Source organism: Rattus norvegicus, chromosome 18 (genome assembly GCF_036323735.1).
Source record: "Rattus norvegicus strain BN/NHsdMcwi chromosome 18, GRCr8, whole genome shotgun sequence".
NCBI lineage: Eukaryota > Metazoa > Chordata > Mammalia > Rodentia > Muridae > Rattus > Rattus norvegicus.
Genome location: NC_086036.1, coordinates 13,865,556 through 13,879,987, shown reverse-complemented (window position 1 = coordinate 13,879,987; position 14,432 = coordinate 13,865,556). Strand labels below are relative to the sequence as shown.

At 41.1% G+C, this 14,432-nt stretch overlaps 1 protein-coding gene across 2 annotated transcripts in view; it reads right to left on the bottom strand.

Annotated features, from left to right (window-relative positions):
* Asxl3 (ASXL transcriptional regulator 3) overlaps window positions 1-11,765 on the bottom strand; it is a 172,645-nt gene extending 160,880 nt beyond the window's left edge. For both annotated transcript variants that reach the window (XM_063277685.1, XM_056984980.2), the window contains exon 1: window positions 11,117-11,765. The gene's annotated coding sequence lies outside the window, so the exon portion shown is untranslated. The remainder of the gene's footprint in view (window positions 1-11,116) is intronic.
* Between the last annotated feature and the right edge of the window lie 2,667 nt (window positions 11,766-14,432).

Sequence of the window (14,432 nt, the reverse complement as noted above, 5' to 3'; positions counted from 1 at the left end):
TAAAAAAAAGAAATAAATAAAAGAAAACATATACCCAGGCATTTGTGTGCAAAGTATAGGACACACACAATAAGGATAAAAACCTTTAAAAATAATTTGGAGGGTTAAAATGAGTGATATAAAGGAGGAAATGAGAATATAGGGTAGAGCTTTTAACTGTGGAGGCAGGAGAATACAAACGGAAGGGACAGAAGGGAAATACATGACAATAAGGATATTTGCAAGTGCCACAGTGAACTTTTATAATGGAAACCACCTCTTGCTTCAAACACAGGACTCGAAGAATCAATCTTGAACTGACCTCGGAACTTCTTTCTTGAGAACTAGCCTCATGGTATGTAAAGCTAGGTAAGCTGCCAAGAGGGGAAAAGCAAACCATATCCCTACCCAGCTGTAAAGGCTATGAGCCAAAATGACTAATCTAGCAAGATATTCCCAATGGCACAATAGTAGCACATATATCTTGGAGGTAACCAAAGCTGGCTAATTGGAGTTAAGGCCCTCTAAGTAGACAGGAATTCATGCCTGGTACTGTAAACCTACTAAACTGTCTGTGGCTGATGAAGTCATGGGTCTTAGAGGAGAACCTACTACTGTCGTGTTTCATAAACCAGTGTAACTTGTAACTGCATTCCAAATACTTACCCTTATTCCCAAAGGTAAGTGGCACTGTTTCTTACTTTGCATCTAAGAAGTTACTTTTTGCAAGAGATGGGTACTATTATCGAAATCCACACTTGGTCAAAATGCAGGAATTCGGCTTCACAACAGCAACTAGTTAATTTACAGTACAACCCCTACACCTAAGGCTTAGGGCAACACCTTGCAAGAAAGGGCAGAAAGATCGTAAGAAGTGAAGGTCTAGGATATCTGTTATGAAATTTTGCCTTCTGTACAGGACGAGGAACCTATACTCATAAATCTCCATGATATGATAGCCTAAACAAGACCAGAATAAGCTAACACTAGTTGACATGACAGCATGGATGGGGGAAATCTCACAATACCTTACCTCAAAATAAAGATGATAGACGACTGCTGACACAGGAAGAAACCAGTCTTCTCAAGTGATGATCCCTGTAACAAGTGATCTAATCCCAAGTAGTCAGCCCTAAGCACACATACTTACTGTACTAACTGGACTATAAATAGATCTGTAGCTGTAGCTGTTGAGGCAGATGTAGACAGAGAGAGAGAGAGACAGAGCTATATCAACCATGCCCATTTCTCTACCTAGACTGTCAAAGTTGATTTGCAATCTATAATCATGATTGATAAAGTCAACACATTAATCAGTGCATCCTGTACAATCTATTTTTTCTATTGTTCCTGTATAATCTTTCACTCATAGTCTACAAGTGCTAAACTTACTAAATGTTAAGAGCAAATGTACCAGACTTAAAAGAACTTACACTCTGCTAAGAGTACAATCTAGTAAGTTCTATATGAAATCATGATTCATAGGAAGTTGGTGACCGTTAAATACATTCTAAGTGACAAACAGAATAAAAATAAATCTACAGAATAACACTGAAAAATGAACATTAAAACCACAAAACTTTTGAAAATTGTTGTGTTTGAAATTTAGAACTTTTCCCAGTGATCATTAAAAACATTAAAAAACTGGAGTGTTTGGGAGAAGAGGAGGGGGCATGGGGAAGGGACTTTGTGGGGGGTGTACTGGGAGAGGGGGCATTGTTTGGGAAGTAAACAATAAATAAATAAATTTAAACTAAAAAAAACCCACAAAACTTTAAGGATGAAAAAAACATGTGGAACAGCTATCAGATACAAAATGAATATTACCTAATAAATCATAACAGGTTCATGATATATCTAGTATCACATTCACTTTTACAGGAACACAAGGAATATCTCTATCTCAAAGATTAATAACCACTGTTAGCTTTCATAACTAGCTAAGCTATCACTCACAGGAGCATAAAACATGAGATCTGCTAAGTTCTACTACTATTTTTCATTGAGAGACAATGTGAGCTTTATGGAGCAATGTCTTTCTTTTTTAATTGCAGTTCATATATTTGGAATATAATGTTTCAAGGCACCTATCTCACCATCTTTATATCGAATTGTGGCTATATTCAAATTCACTTTATAATGAAAGGGAGGATTTTAGAAACAGGTACAAGTGGCCCAAAGAGAAGGCTTCCTTTTAGCCATTTTTTCTAATTGCTATAATGTCATATGAGTCTGTGTCTCAAAATGACACAACTTAGTTAAGTGTCTGCCTCACAAGCATGAAGGCATGAGCTAAATTCCCACTACTTAAGTGTATCTAGTGAAACTGAAAAGGAGCAGGTTCAGTGATAGATTGTTTCTTAAAAAAATGTAGCAGGTTGTATTTACATACAAAGATGTGTGTGTGTGTGTGTTTGTGTGTGTGTGTTAACAATTAATGAAAAAAAAGCCATGTATTTTGAAAGAAAGCAAGAGGCTATATGGTAGGGTTTTATGGAAGAAAGGGGAAATGAGAAATGACATAATTAAATTATAATCTCAAATTTTTTAAATTAATTAAAATGTAAAGTAGAAAGCAATAGACAGAGATACCATTCATTGATCTTCAGTCTACATACGCATGTACACACATGTTTTGCGACACATACAAACTCACACTTACATATAAACACAAAATCAATGAATAATTTTAAACCAGCAAAATCACAATGTTTAAAAAAAACATTTTAAGTGAGGACCAATTATAGGGAAAGGCTGTGTGCTTAGACCCAGAAGGCTTTAGATTAATTTTTTAAGAGAAAAATAAAAATACATGTTAAAGGGCTCAGAAAAAAGAAAATGTAGCACAGAGATCATGTTGATCACAGAAATTAAAATTAAGCTACTAAACATAACCAATGTCAAAAACTAATTTCTATGGTTAAAAAGAATATAAGCCGAGAATGCAAAAAAAAAATCATTAAACTACAAGAGGGTTTATATGTTAAATAACAGGCATAGTATGCTGATTTCTACATATTGTCAAGAAAAACAAGAATTCATCACTTTTAAAATGGCCCAGCTATACTGAAAGGGGCTCTTTAGGGCTGGAGAGGCTTCCACTTGAAACTAATCACTAAAGTCTTTAGGCAGAGAACTGGATAACAGCAGATCTGTTCCAGAAAGACTCCTATGCAGCTTCAGTGAAATTTGGAAAAGAGATTAGAGACGAAAACTATTTGGAATGTCAGAACTAGGTAAACCTAAACGGTAGTGAGGGTTTCAGGCTTAGATACACAAATATAAGTCCCTTTAAGACAGGCATGTTGTCACATTCTCCTTGTGTGCTTGACACTCTTGCAGGAAGTATTCAACAAATGTTTCATTGTATCTGACAAATTTCATTTGAAGTGTTCACAGTACCTAGGGACAAACAGTAGGAATTGTTCCTATAAATCTAAAATTCAGGGGAAAGATGAGGGTTGACATTTCGACCAGAAAATATCTGCCAATGAGGCCACTGAGAGAGAAAGCTTGGAGATGCTGAACAATGGGGATAAAGTAGGGGCAAAGAGAACTATCCATGTTTAGCCAATCATGTCATGATTAAAGGAGTAATGCATAGAATGAATGGACGGGTCCAGCAGGAGAAACTAAGAAGAATGTTGGGAAAAGAACCAGGACAGCAGCAACAATATTTGATTAAGCAAATTAATTGAAAATCTGGAATTAGTTAAAGAGAGAGAAAGAAATGAAATGGAAAGTACATAGGAAACACATTATCACATTCTCTGCTTACACAAGCTTGAAGATATTACCACATGGTTTTTGTTTGGGTTTTTTTTCCTTAAAGAGTAGAGCTTTTATTATAGTTTTTAAAGATAAGTTTCTCTTCAGGATAAGGAGGAAGGGAATACAGAAGCTCGTAGACTCCTGACACCCCAGAGAATAATTTGCTTCTATGATTCTGGCCAAAGAGTTTTGATCTAGGAACAAAGAACACATGCATTGCATTTATTTAGAACTGGAAATTTAAGATATCTCTTTACTTCATTAAGAGCCCATAATGACAAATCTGATAAATAAGATGAGACCTCAATCTATAATTCCCTGAAGCTAACAAAGGTTCTGCATTTTATGGCTGGAATCTTAGACACACTACCTCTCTTGAAACCCAGTGACCGAAGTCTACCCCAACTCTCCTCTAAGTCACAGAAAACTGGAATTCATTAGCTTTCTGATTTATTTGGAAATAAACTGTTACATAACAGTTGATGAGGAAGGATAAAACAGCCCCCCCCCCAAGAATACCAACTGCAGAATTATTTTCAAAGTAGATTTAACTTTATTTTTGTCCTACACTAATACCTTTTTGATATGGAAAATAAATCTATGATAAATAATTATACCATAAATTAAACACATATCTACATATGCTTAGACAAATTCTTACAATTGTTAATCTTGTCCACAAAGTATAAATTGCTGCTATTCCTTGGAGAATTATTCAAAAATCCTGCTGAAGCTGAGGTCTCAGATGCCATTTAAGTTATATATTTCAGCTATTAAAGACAATGTTCTGACAGGCCCTTTGGCTCAGATCCCAGGGCCTTAGAATGACATAAGAATGTGTCAGAGGGGTATATGTCAATCAACCCAAAGAAGAGCCTAGTCCCAATTTGGTGTTGTCAGCTGCAGACATTAAATCCAGCAACAGTTAATTGTTACTACTTCAAGTGGAAATACTGATGGAAGAGAGGAGGAAGGTGTCTAGGTTCAGGAGATAAAGCTGTTAATGGCCACCCTTCTGTGTAGATTTGTTTAATAATGAAAACAATGTGTCTAATCATATAATGTTTCTATTTGTTCCCTAAGGACTCTTCAGAGAAAGTTTCTGTCCCAGCTAGACTTCAGCTGCTACCAACTGTGCAGGGACAAAAGAAGAGCAATCCAGGCACTTGGTGCAGGCAAATAGCTCAAAGTGGTTCTGCAGACACAAGCTCAGGGAGGTGTCAAAAGCTGGACTCGCTGCTTAGAGGGAAAGCAGAAAAATGTCAGTCCCTCAGTAGCAGCAACTTCATGCCGATTCTGATGGAGTATGAGAAGACTCAGAAGGGAGGTAAGAGAGTGAGAGGGGAAGAAGGACAGGAGATGGAGGAAGGACTGAAAAGGAGGAGCCCTTAAAAACAAGGAAGGAGCATCCTGGCCTGCTCAAACGCTTACCATGCCTGTCAGCAGCAAATAAGTTATTTCCCGTTCCGTTAAAATGGCCATGTGGTCAAACGACAAAACCAGAGAGATGTAGGCTAGAAGGAAACACCTCTGAAATGTGGCTGCCCATCCATGTCCCTTAAGGATCCACAGGTGACACTAAACTGTCGTTGGACAGTGGCTGACATAACCCTAGCTACCTTACTGGTCTTGAAAGCACGCTTTAGGAGCAAGCTGGAAGTCTAATTGTTCATGTGATTCTACTTTCTATCACTTGGTAAAGGAAACATGATAGAATAAAGTTGTGTCATTTAATCTTGTTCTTCAAACCCATTAGGACCAATTAGACCATGCAGAAACACCTGGTTGCTAGTGCTCCCTCTTTAATTGCAGTAATCATAAAAAATAATAGTCATACATTATAAGGAATAGCTTGTCTTATACATGGCCAAGCCCAGTTTCAACTAATCTATCAAGTTCCTCAAGACTGCCACTTCTTTCTTCTGTGAACCTGTCAAGCTGGATCTGCCTGGTCCTTCATGTGCAACCCACATATTTGTCCAATCAGCTTCTACTGTCTCTGACTTGGCCACTGAACTTTCTCCTCCTTGAATACATATTTAAAATCCCTCTCACCATTTGAAGTTCTGAACAGAAACCTGTAGCATACACCTGGCCGGGTATATTTTGTATGTTTAATGCATTTTGGAAAGGCTTTACAACGTTTCTTCTTATTGCATGTTGTGTGTAACTTGGTGATTGTGAGAAGCAAAGACTCTCAGGTCCAGCTCTCCAGAAGTGCACAGAGAAGAAGACGAATCATTTCTGACAGTCAATAAACCATCTGCTGCCAAAGTATTTGTCAAAAGAGAGACAAATCTAAAACGCAATCAGTTCTTAAAGCCCACTTTCGTGTTCAAGAGGGGGAGAAACATAAGTACCTAAACACTAGGCCTCAGTTTCCCAGTACTCCTAATCTTAAGTGCAGTTGGCTCTTAGCAAGCTGAAGCTGGTTTCTTTCTAAATAAGCACGTAGTCTTTTCTAGCCTTCAAATCCCGATGTGAAGTTTAAGTTACATATTTGAAAGAAGAGATGATGAGAGACAGACAAACATGGGTAGTACTAAGCAGATCTCAGAGAAACAGCTGAATCAAACCAAGATACACTGCAGTGGCTGAAAACAAAATTCCATTTGCAGAAATAGATGAGCCGGGATCCGGAGCTGGTGAGCGCATGATGATCTTTTTCATATGAATACAGTGTGTAGTATGCACCGCGGGGATGACCCCCAAATCATAAGTCAGAGCCATCTTCTCTGTGAAGGAGGCCTGAGGACACCAAGAATCTAGCCACCAAGGGCACACTGAGAAATCCCAAGAGCAGTTACAACTCGGTATCATATCTCAGAGACATTGTGTTTATTCCCATATCACCAAGACAAAAGACCGAAAATTTAACAGTTACGTGCCGTTTTCTGTTTTAACTGTTTTATTTTAGGAGAACATTAACAAGTTATATAGAATGCCATGTGTTGTCCAAAAGAATCTTCACATGTAAAGTTTCCTTACATACTAACACCCTCCCTGCAATTTTAAATACTATATCCCTTATCAAACTTCAATATAGTAAAAACCTCATTCCTACTATGAGGAGGTGTGCTCCTTATCTTCCAACAATGAGGTAAACTGGTAGTTTAAAGAAATTATATCACCAAAGGTCACCTTGAACTACAAAAAGTGGGGGGAGGGGGGTGCAAATTGACCAATATCTGAATGAAAGCATCTAAACTATAAGTAAATTGTTCAGCCATGCTGCTAACCACCGAGCTGCTGTAAAGTTCAGACCTATTTTCAGGTGCCACCAAGGCTACACAAAGATTGTAAGGAATCAAACAGATAGGAGGAAGCTTGAGACAAATGAGAAAATTGAATCATTATCTTAAAAGCAGCATTCTCCTCAGAACAAAGTAGGAGAAACTATCAAAAAGCAATCCTCAAAGTACCTCCATTTTTGCATGTCAAAAAGAAAGAATTATGCTAGAACAAATATATAAATAACAGTATGTTCTGTGTTAAGCCAGTAACAAAGAAACCCCTCAGAGCAGTAAAACAAAGTCCTGTCAAATCCCCATTTTTTTTTTTTTTTACAAAATAGCAGGAAGATCTTTTCACAATGGTAGAAACTGTATTTATAGTAACAGAGTGAAGAGTTGAGATAAAAGCGGAGAGAATTAAAGTCGAAGCCCCAGCTCGACATGGGTTATGGTTTTGATTTTTATTCTTAGTGTGGTCTGCAAATATTAAGACGGGAAGCACTTCCAATTGATTGTGGGATCCTCTGAGCGTCTACAACCTCAGAAGAGCACATTAAACAGATGAAAAGGCATCTGGCTTGGAAGCGGACTCCATATTAAATGGCAATGCGCAAAGTAACAACTACAACTGCAGCAGGCCTTGGGGGAGGGGAGGGGAGGAGGCTGAAGGCTGAAATTCTGCAACTGATGGGGGCAGGCAGAGAAAGGGAAACAAGGGGGAGAAGGGGGGGGGATGGCTTTACTGTCTTAAGATGGCAGCCTGTTTATAACTACTGCATTCCTGAAATTAGAAGGCGGCAAATTATGACCCCATTCCTCCCCGCCAAAGGTAAGCAAGCCCACCACACACAGGCAAGACACACCCGGAGGAAAGCCTACAGCTGGTCAGTGTATCTTGAAGACAGAATCCCTGGAGCTCTCACAAGAGTTACAGATTCCGGAGCACCACCGCACACTTTTCTCACAAAGAAAGCAGCCCAAAAATTCTGGTGTCAACTAGAAATTCTTTCTCTCTGCAGAAAGAATTCTTCATCTTGCACATGTTTTTTGTTTCTAATGGAAGCAAAGCCACATTTAAAACACAAGGCTTTGGGGCACATTTAAAATACCTTATATTGCATATTCTCTCCCCTCGTGTCTTCTCTTATAAAGGACACATACTCTCCAGTAGATTATATGCACACAAGGCACAGACTGGAAGATTTCTCTTAAAGTTAATTGGAGTGTTTCATCTTCAGTTCACTCACTGTGAAGAACTACAAACCCAGTGGCTTGTTCTTCGTCTCATTCTTAATCAAAGCATTCGAATCAGAGAGCTGGTCTAACATTTGACGGAGAAAGGGATCAAAGTTCCAAACAACGGCAAAATCAGTGGGAGAGTAGTAAAATATTGAATTACTGTGTCTATCTCTCAAATAATTAAAACCTGTTTTTCCCTTGAGTGTAAAGTAATACTATTAAGTATTAAAGATACTTTATCATGCAAGTGTGGAAGACAGATTAAGTCCACATGCACTCATGCAATCACAGACAGAAGAGATGACCAAATGGATCCTCGTCGTCTCCTTTACTCACTTAAGTAAGTTACAAATTAACATAATTCACTTTTACAAATCACAAATTTCTAAAAATGGTATTTCCAGTACAATTACTTGCTGTTTTATCCAGTATTTTATTTCAACTGTCACATTTTGAGCACAGAAACATTTGTACAACTACCAGGGGAAAAATAACTTGAACCAAATTGAAAAATTACCATAACTACTAGTTCAATATGTCTGGTTAAAATAGAGACATCTGGTCTATCATTAAATCTTTTGTGCTGATGACTTCTAATGTGCCTTTGCCCGTTAATAAACTTTGCAAGAAGAAGAAGAAGAAGAAGAAGAAGAAGAAGAAGAAGAAGAAGAAGAAGAAGAAGAAGAAGAAGCAGAAGCAGCAGCAGCAGCTGCCGCCGCCACCAACTTTCAAAAATAAAGAAATCCTAAGACTATGAAATCTATTGCAAGACGAAGCAATATTTCTGTACCGTTCAGTCAAGTGAAGCACAGTTCTTCTGAGAATTCTTGCAGAGACTGCTGGAATACAAATGTCTGGTTCTGAATTCCATCAGAATAATGATATCTATTAAATAATTCTCTGCAGGCATGGCTAATTCATGAATCGTTATTTTTAAATATTTATAAATCAACTCATTGTGCGGTTGTTTAAAACGTATACACTGAAACTCTATAATAGCCCTTGATTGCTACTCCAAGGAACCCGAATAATGCGTTTTCAGAAGCCTTGCACACCCACACACAATTCTGAATTAATGGCCAAGCAAACAATAAGTAATGTACTTGTAAGCTAGGCAAAAAATCCCAGTGATAAGTCAAACTGGCATCTACTTAACACTCACTGCTTACTTCTCCTCACATATCCCCCCATGACTAAGTTTTCTCGGGCAGGCAGTTCATTAAAGCATGGCTATCACCTGCCCATTCATCTACAGAGAATGACTTCGTGATTAACACAATCACAGATAAGGACAGAAATGATAACATACACCAAGGCCAAATTAAGAGATGAAGATATAAAAGAGTCTGGCCACTCCCGCTCTCAATGACCAGATTGCAATTAAAAAGGACTTTTGTCACTTCTTGGCAGGGCAATAGGGCCAATTATCTAAAACCCTTTGCTAGAATCCATAGACATACCAGCAAGGCCCTTCAAGGAAACTCAGATAATTACTTTTGACAAATGTTCTCCTTGAGCTTAAGAGTTACTCAAAAGCTTTTTAAAATGACTACAGTTATGCTAAACAATCTTTAACAAAGTCAATCCAATAACCAGCTTTGGGTCTCCACACCCCAAGCCCCCAGCCCAAGGCATGCAAACTGCTTTCTTTAGGCCAATTTATAACAGATAGCAAGTTGGTGAATAAATATTTAATTTATGCAGTCAAAGCTCTATAAGGCTGAGCTTCGAATGCAATGCCTTTCGTTCCCGTGAGACTCGCTGTACAAAATACCCCTTTAAACAAACACACACACACACACACACACACTCACACACAAACACACACACACACAACATACACACACGTTTACAGCTGTCCTTTAACCGATGGGGAAATAGGGAAAATACGAAAAGAATCCCCACGCACTCACACACATAAACACACATAAACACACACACACACTATATATATATATAATATATATATTACACTTGTATATTATATATACATACACACACACACATACACACGCACACACACACACACACATCACCCTAAACCAGGACGCCGACGCCCCTCTGCCAACCAGCATTTCTATAAAGACATTCTTACCATAATTAAAACCTAAGCTCTGAAACGTTAAAAAAAAAAGAATACCAGGCCAGTAAAGCTGCCCAGCAAGCCAGTGGTGAATGTAGCTGCAGACTTCTAATCTCCCAGGACAGATGTCACTGAACCAACTTCACCAAACACACACACACACACACACACACACACTCAGGAATTGCACACGTGCAGAAAACGTAAGGCACAGACACCATGGTAGAGCACAGTACCTACAAACAGCGCGAACCGGGTCCACACAAAACATGCTCTCACAGTGTCCTCTCACGGAATGCACACGACACGGCACACAGACACAGCTCCCTAGCCCACATGCACACGCCTTCTAAGTCCGAGTCGGACACACACGGTGCATGCACGTGTGAAAGATCTGAACTCACAAACGCGGGACACACACACAGACACCCGGACTGTTCCCGGAGTTATTGATGAAATTCCAGGGGGTGGAGGGCCGGGGAGGGAGTGGTAATTGCCACACAAAGGTCTCGGGAGCGGCAGAGAGGGAAGTGCCCCGCGCCAAACGCTGAGAGATTCACCGGTTCGCGGGAGGCGCCGTGGGACTCCCAGCGCCAAGTCCCGAGAAGAAGTGTCCCGGGCGGTCCCGGGTGCGCAGGGCGCGGGGTCCCCGAGCTAATCCTGCGCCCCTCGGCGCGCGCACGCACACCGGGACCCCGGCGAGCCCACTCCCGCGGAATAACAAAGAGCCGGAGCCGGGGAGCGGGGGAGCGGGCGGCGGCTCCGGGCGAGGGCCGAGGCGGCGCGGGGCGCGGGGCGGGGCGGGACGTACCAGGCGGGCAGCCTCGGCCCAGGTGCGGTCCTTCTTCTTCCTCTTGTCTTTCATGTTTGCATCTCATTGATGGTGCTGAGGATGACGTGGGGGGGATTCCGCGGGTGCTCGGGGTGCGGGCGCCGAGACAATGACCCAGTGACCCGGTGACCCGCACTCGCGCGGCGGGGGGAGGCGCGGGTGGCGGCGGGAGGGACGGAGCGCGGCGGGTGGGGGTGGGGGCGCGCGGCGGCGGCGCGCGGGGCCGGGCGGGGGTGGCGGGACGAGGCGGGGGCGGGGCCGGGGGCGGGGGCGGCGCGGGCCGGGCTGGCTCGTGCGGGGCTCGCGCTGCGCGGCGGCCGCGGTGACAGCTTGGGGGATGCTCCGCTCGGCCCCGCGAACAACAATACACTCTGACGTCACGGGGAATGGCGTCGCGCTCACACTCGCGCTCACACGGGCCTCGCGCGCGCACCCCGCGCACACTCGCCGCGCGCCCCCTCCTCCGGCCACGCCCTGAAGCCCCGGCTAGACCCTTTTCCTCCCCAGTCTGCCCTGGAGCAGTTGGCGCGGCAGGCTTGGGGGAAGCCTACCCACTCCAGTCTACCCCGTCCCATCTGGGCCAACAAACGCCGGCAGCCGCAGCCGTGGTAGCTTTGGGAAGTTGGGGGGCTCTGCGCTCCGCAACTGGGCGCTCGGACCTGAGCACGCGCGCGTGCGCGCCCAACACACACACACACACACACACACACACACACACAACACACACACACACACACGCACACACGCGCGCACACACACACACATTCCGTCTCCCTCCGGTTACCACCCCCAGTTCTGCACTCCCCTAACCCTGCCTCTTCTTGAAGGGGTGGATTCAGAACGGAATCAGCCTCCTCTGGCACAGAACTAATATTGAATGAGCAACTTGATACTAAGTGGAGCCACCTAAGCGGTTTGAAACAATGTGAGACCAAAAGAGCTTTCGAAGATACATTTCTCCCTACGCCCGTAGTATACACTAATTATGTTCTAAATACCCTGTGGCCATCATTACTAGCTTCTAAAACTGTGCCTGTGTCAACAGTCGGACCGTTAGCGTTTGGGTATTTTCAAAATTACATTTGATTTCCAGGTTCCGGATGTATGGAGAGTTGGAGGGATATTACTATTAGCGAACTACCAAAAAAAAAAAAAAAGTGCCAGGACTTCAAAGTTTATGGTAACCTTTCACATATTCTTATGCCACCGATGAGCATTTAGGTTGATAAAGTTGTTAATCAGAGAAAGAGAAGATGCCTGAAACCCTCATTAATAGTGTGTGTATTTGTCTTGAGTATGTAAAGACGAAAAGGTCACTCCTACCGGAATTATTTATCTAAAGTTATTTCCTAAATGTAATGATATGTAAATAGAACGGTGTGGGTTTCTTCCTGGTCATCATCTCATCTGGTCCTCAGCAAAGCACTTAAACACACTTTTCTCTCTACCTTATAACACAAGGAAATCAAGAACACCAGGATAGCTGCAAGCTCTTTGTAAACTGGGTTTAAGGAACACACGGTTTTGGTTCTAATTTTACTTTGTGCTATTCTGCACTATTGTGATTACAAGTAATTCTTGTCTGAAGAGCGAACACTCAAGTTGGAAAGAACACATTTCCTTGAGAATGAGACTGGCCAGCGAGATCTTCTGAGAGCCCTGTTAAGTGTCTGAGGTCATAAAAGTGGTTGATAACCAACAATTAAGCAGAGACTGTTAGTTCTTTTAAAATATTTGTTTTATCAATTTATTTGAATAACAAAATGCTACACATCAGCTTAAGGAAATACCAAAGACTTATTTATTCTCTCTTCTTTTGTTTAAAAATCAGATTTAAAGAACACACTGATATTATCCCCTGGGAAAAACTTTACACTTGGGATTTGCATGATTCTAACCAGGTGTACCACAGTTTTATCTTACATCTCAAATATATTAAATTCAAGGCTTGTTCACGTCTGTTTTTATTCCCAAGAATTACCTTTATGAGTACAGTAATTGATACACCAAGGTGTTTTTCATTGTAATGATTTTTCTTCTGTACAGAAATAACTTTAAAGCAAGCAGATCATAGCATGAAATTTGTTATTTTTTCTGTAACATTCTACTTCATAAGAAGTTTGAGAGCCCATTATAAGACGACCCACATTGTGTATTATGTTGGTTTAATATTAAGAGAGTATCACCCCACTTAAGCAGATTTAAATTGATGTTCCAAAATCCATCACTCTTGTATGCCTTTGATGACAGTTAAGTGTGAACAACCACAATTCAGACCTGACCCTTGCACACCACTTTGTTTGGGGTATTGTATATTAATCACACAGACCAGATAAATCTGCTTGAAGACTAGTGAATATCTATGCCAACCTAATATACTTCAGAGGTAGGTCGTAAGAAAGGCCACCACTTCAGAGAGGTCATTCATTTAGTCCTTTATTCTATATTTCAATCTATTCAGTCATTGGCTTTCTTTAGATGTATTTATTTTCCCAATGTACCATATTGAGTGCAGTAGGGAAGAGGAAAGACTATGTGAATCAATTATAAATATAAATAATCTATTTTATAGATTAGAAAATATAATATAATTTTCAAAATATCTGTATGTATATGTCTGTGTGAGGGTAGGCAAATGTGAGTGCAGTGGCCATGGAGGTCCGAAAAGGTCATATCTTCTGTAGCTAGAGTGACAGGAAGTAGTGAGCCAAGCTGCCTGATGTAGACTCTGGGAACCAAACTCAGGTCCTCTGAAGAAGCAACAGTCGCTCATAATTAACTACCAGGCCATCTCTCCAGCCTCTCTGGATATCTTTTAAAACTGAATATGATAAATTTCCCAAGAAATGTGCAAGCAAAATCAATTGAAAAGTAGAAAAGTAATTCTACACTGGAGAAATCAAGGGAACTTTTAATAAAAGGGGCTCATTAGATAGGAGCAGGATTTGCAACAAGAAAGGATATTTACTTTTGCAAGAAGAAAATTAACAGACTACAACAGCAAAAACCTTTTCCAAACACGTGTAGGAAACGTCAGTCAGGACAGTTAACAGCTAAGAAAATGTTTAAATGGACAGCTGACAACCGCCAAGTGTCCTAACATGCCAAACTCATACCAGCTCATGTGTGTTCTTAAGGGCCTTCTTATGAAGAATAACAATTCAAACCCAGGACTTAGAAGGGGTTGCCTATAAAGTGTTCCCCATCTAATTTCCCATCCCAGTAGAACAACAACGGTCCTTGCTCCAGGGCTGGAGAGTATGCAGTAGTAACTACATACCCCTACACTCTCTAC